Genomic DNA, 5,000 nt, shown 5'->3' on the forward strand with positions numbered 1-5,000 from the left:
AACCGTATACACGGCACTGATTAGTAATAGATGCAGAGCCATCAGAATACAGATAATATATACAACCGTCCCTATACATGCTGAAAGACTCTGCACACAATGAGAACCACACGTCAGCCAGACACTCTTATCACACACTACTCTCTTATCACACACAATATCTAACCACCAGCATGGAAGAACATCCAGTGCATCCTCTCCGCCACATGACACAATCCACACTATCATTACCAGACCGGGAGGTCCACCCAGAAAACACAATATCCCACCCTTCCGACATCCGCACATTGCTCAGCTAAGCCACGAACACCCACACATGTCCTACACAGTGGTGCACCCAACATCACAATACTGCCTCCTGTCACAGCACACAAACAATGGCAGGAATGAAAGACACAGATCTGCCACAACCATGGAATCGGAGCGCCGCCTGTCATGAGCCAAAAGTGCATCCTGACGTGACAAATCGGATAATACCGCAGGCATCCAATTACGATAATCACTATCAACGAACCTGCCGCCCCCCCCCCCCAATACACCTTTCCCTACAACAATGTGTATCTGAACCTACGCTATATCGTACCTTAACCTAACCTATATCGTACCTTAACCTAACCTATATCGTACCTTAACCTAACCTATATCGTACCTTAACCTAACCTATATCGTACCTTAACCTAACCTATATCGTACCTTAACCTAACCTATATCGTACCTTAACCTAACCTATATCGTACCTTAACCTAACCTATATCGTACCTTAACCTAACCTATATCGTACCTTAACCTAACCTATATCGTACCTTAACCTAACCTATATCGTGCCTTAACCTAACCTATATCGTGCCTTAACCTAACCTATATCGTGCCTTAACCTAACCTATATCGTGCCTTAACCTAACCTATATCGTGCCTTAACCTAACCTATATCGTGCCTTAACCTAACCTATATCGTGCCTTAACCTAACCTATATCGTGCCTTAACCTAACCTATATCGTGCCTTAACCTAACCTAATTTGTGCCTTAACCTAACCTAATTTGTGCCTTAACCTAACCTAATTTGTGCCTTAACCTAACCTAATTTGTGCCTTAACCTAACCTAATTTGTGCCTTAACCTAACCTAATTTGTGCCTTAACCTAACCTAATTTGTGCCTTAACCTAACCTAATTTGTGCCGTAACCTAACCTAATTTGTGCCGTAACGTAACCCATGTTGTGCCGTAACGTAACCCATGTTGTGCCGTAACGTAACCCATGTTGTGCCGTAACGTAACCCATGTTGTGCCGTAACGTAACCCATGTTGTGCCGTAACGTAACCCATGTTGTGCCGTAACGTAACCCATGTTGTGCCGTAACCTAACCCATGTTGTGCCTTAACCTAACCCATGTTGTGCCTTAACCTAACCCATGTTGTGCCTTAACCTAACCCATGTTGTGCCTTAACCTAACCCATGTTGTGCCTTAACCTAACCCATGTTGTGCCTTAACCTAACCCACGTTGTGCCTTAACCTAACCTACGTTGTGCCTTAACCTAACCCATGTTGTGCCTTAACCTAACCCATGTTGTGCCTTAACCTAACCCATGTTGTGCCTTAACCTAACCCATGTTGTGCCTTAACCTAACCCATGTTGTGCCTTAACCTAACCCATGTTGTGCCTTAACCTAACCCATGTTGTGCCTTAACCTAACCCATGGTGTGCCTTAACCTAACCCATGTTGTGCCTTAACCTAACCCATGTTGTGCCTTAACCTAACCCACGTTGTGCCTTAACCTAACCCACGTTGTGCCTTAACCTAACCCACGTTGTGCCTTAACCTAACCCACGTTGTGCCTTAACCTAACCTACGTTGTGCCTTAACCTAACCCATGTTGTGCCTTAACCTAACCCATGTTGTGCCTTAACCTAACCCATGTTGTGCCTTAACCTAACCCATGTTGTGCCTTAACCTAACCCATGTTGTGCCTTAACCTAACCCATGGTGTGCCTTAACCTAACCCATGGTGTGCCTTAACCTAACCCATGTTGTGCCTTAACCTAACCCATGTTGTGCCTTAACCTAACCCATGTTGTGCCTTAACCTAACCCATGTTGTGCCTTAACCTAACCCATGTTGTGCCTTAACCTAACCCATGTTGTGCCTTAACCTAACCCATGTTGTGCCTTAACCTAACCCATGTTGTGCCTTAACCTAACCCATGTTGTGCCTTAACCTAACCCATGTTGTGCCTTAACCTAACCCATGTTGTGCCTTAACCTAACCCATGTTGTGCCTTAACCTAACCCATGTTGTGCCTTAACCTAACCCATGTTGTGCCTTAACCTAACCCATGTTGTGCCTTAACCTAACCCATGTTGTGCCTTAACCTAACCCATGTTGTGCCTTAACCTAACCCATGTTGTGCCTTAACCTAACCCATGTTGTGCCTTAACCTAACCCATGTTGTGCCTTAACCTAACCCATGTTGTGCCTTAACCTAACCCATGTTGTGCCTTAACCTAACCCATGTTGTGCCTTAACCTAACCCATGTTGTGCCTTAACCTAACCCATGTTGTGCCTTAACCTAACCCATGTTGTGCCTTAACCTAACCCATGTTGTGCCTTAACCTAACCCATGTTGTGCCTTAACCTAACCCATGTTGTGCCTTAACCTAACCCATGTTGTGCCTTAACCTAACCCATGTTGTGCCTTAACCTAACCCATGTTGTGCCTTAACCTAACCCATGTTGTGCCTTAACCTAACCCATGTTGTGCCTTAACCTAACCCATGTTGTGCCTTAACCTAACCCATGTTGTGCCTTAACGTAACCCATGTTGTGCCTTAACGTAACCCATGTTGTGCCTTAACCTAACCTATAATGTGCCTTAACCTAACCTAAAGTGCGCCGTAACCTAAACTATATTGCGCCTTAACCTGACGCACGTTGTCGCTGAACCTGCTCTGTAATTGTTATGCAACCCGTTAAAGTAGTGTAGTGTTGCCTAACCGCAACCCTCGCAATATAGTTCGCTACTCGCACTGCCCGGTCCCCTGTGTATCGCGTCATGTTAAACACCTTGCAGGTGTTGCTGACTTTCCACATGCTCCTGCTATACACTGTAGTGTGGATAGCAGCAGGACGTACATGCCCCCCCCCCTTCCCCCCTGCCTTCGCAAGCTGGTCGGTGAGAAGTTTGCATGTTCAATGCCCTTCGCATGCCGACGTACTCAGCCTACGTTGTGGTACGGCCTGTCACGTGTCCGCCGATGTACGCAAAACCCACAAACTGTACTGCACATTGCTCCGTATGTACTGAATGATACATCGTGGCCCATGTGACCGTATGACGACAGCGCCTAGCAACGGCGGACCATACAGTCCAAATATTGTGCACGCAGCTACGTGTCGTCTCCCTATAAGAGCTGGATTGCAGTGTGGTACGCCATACAGACGTGTGGGAGGAACGGACGCCCTGGATGGCGATCAGCATGAGCAGTCTGTTGATGTAGTGGAGCGTGTATTCGGACGTAGTCGTCTCTTCTCACACACCGTGATAGCATGTTGCACCGCGTTCCACATCTGCGACATGCTGCAGAGGCGGGCTGACAGTCGTTCGCGCAATGGACACCGCATACGTACGGGGTCTACCTTCCACGTGTTCTCTAGGCGTGCACATGTTGTTGCGTCTATGTGGGCAGACGTAGTGTGTTGTGACACCTGACACAGGCATGCAATACTCGTTGCAAATGGCGATGGACGTGTACGTTTGCTGGTGACGTTACGCAAATGAACAACCGGTAACCCGTTGTGGTGCGGTTGTTCTCGCTAGAGGTGAATCAGTGTTGGCGACGATCGGTCGAGCTATTAACCGGTTGTTTCAGGGATACCCACCATGCCCACGAACGTGAAAGGGGACCCACCATGCCCACGAACGTGAAAGGGGATCTGGGTGTGAGGCGATACGCGGCGGTGGCTGGGTGGGACCGTCCCCGGCCGGTGAGGGGGGGCCGCCCGGCGTGCTGGCAGCGCGGTGCGTGGGCGCACGCGCTACAGCCGGCTGGTGGGGGCGGCCGGTGGCAGGCGCGCCGGCCGACGGACGCGGCAGGCGGCGCAGCTGCGCGCCGGCGCCCCCTGCTCGCGGCGCCTTGCGGCCAAAGTAGGTCCTCGCGGGCCCGGTGCGAAGCGCGGTGGCCATCTGCAGTGTGCTGGTCCGATTGAGGACTTTGTGCGCTGAGGATGCGCCGCCGCCCGGCGCTCGGCGCCGCGACGCCGTCTGCTGCTCGGTCGCCCCAGCGGTTCTCGCAGGTGGTTTGTATCGCAGCTGTGCGGACGTGTTGGCGCGTGCGCTGTGCTGGGAGAGTTCGCTTCGGCACCCAAGTAGGGCTTTTGTCCTTCTGTGGCGCTGGCGTTGGAGCTGCCGGTCACCGTAGGTGGCGCGTGTTGTCTCCCGCCGGCAATGCCACGACAGCACGCTCCCGGGCCTCTGTCGGCAGCGGCAAGCTCAGTTGGGAGCACGGGTGGTCGCACCTAAAGCGTCTACTCGCCTAACTCCGGGCGATTGCGCCTCTCTCGAACCCGACCAAGTACTTAGGACGGCGCTGCGCGCCGCCGGGACCTGAGAGGGTTTCGAGGTGTGTTGTGCAGGGGAGCTCAGCCTCCTCCTGTTTGCAGAATAATTGAGCGGACGCTTGCGTGTTCGCGCGGGCCCCCGGGACACACTCCCGGGCGGCCGGCTGCTCACCTCTAGTTGACGCAGCTCCCTGGTTGATCCTGCCAGTAGTCATATGCTTGTCTCAAAGATTAAGCCATGCATGTCTCAGTACAAGCCGCATTAAGGTGAAACCGCGAATGGCTCATTAAATCAGTTATGGTTCCTTAGATCGTACCCACGTTACTTGGATAACTGTGGTAATTCTAGAGCTAATACATGCAAACAGAGTCCCGACCAGAGATGGAAGGGACGCTTTTATTAGATCAAAACCAATCGGTCGGCTCGTCCGGTCCGTTTGCCT

General features: G+C 51.0%; 1 non-coding gene across 1 annotated transcript in view; it reads left to right on the forward strand.

Annotated features, from left to right (window-relative positions):
- The first annotated feature begins 4,745 nt into the window (after positions 1–4,745).
- The window catches only part of LOC126443913 (small subunit ribosomal RNA), a 1,909-nt gene continuing 1,654 nt past the window's right edge, over positions 4,746–5,000 (forward strand). Inside the window, exon 1 of the ribosomal RNA XR_007582277.1 lies at positions 4,746–5,000. This exon is cut by the window's right edge and continues 1,654 nt beyond it. This is a non-coding gene — a ribosomal RNA (small subunit ribosomal RNA).

This window comes from Schistocerca serialis, unplaced genomic scaffold, assembly GCF_023864345.2.
Source record: "Schistocerca serialis cubense isolate TAMUIC-IGC-003099 unplaced genomic scaffold, iqSchSeri2.2 HiC_scaffold_205, whole genome shotgun sequence".
NCBI classification, from domain to species: Eukaryota; Metazoa; Arthropoda; class Insecta; order Orthoptera; family Acrididae; genus Schistocerca; species Schistocerca serialis.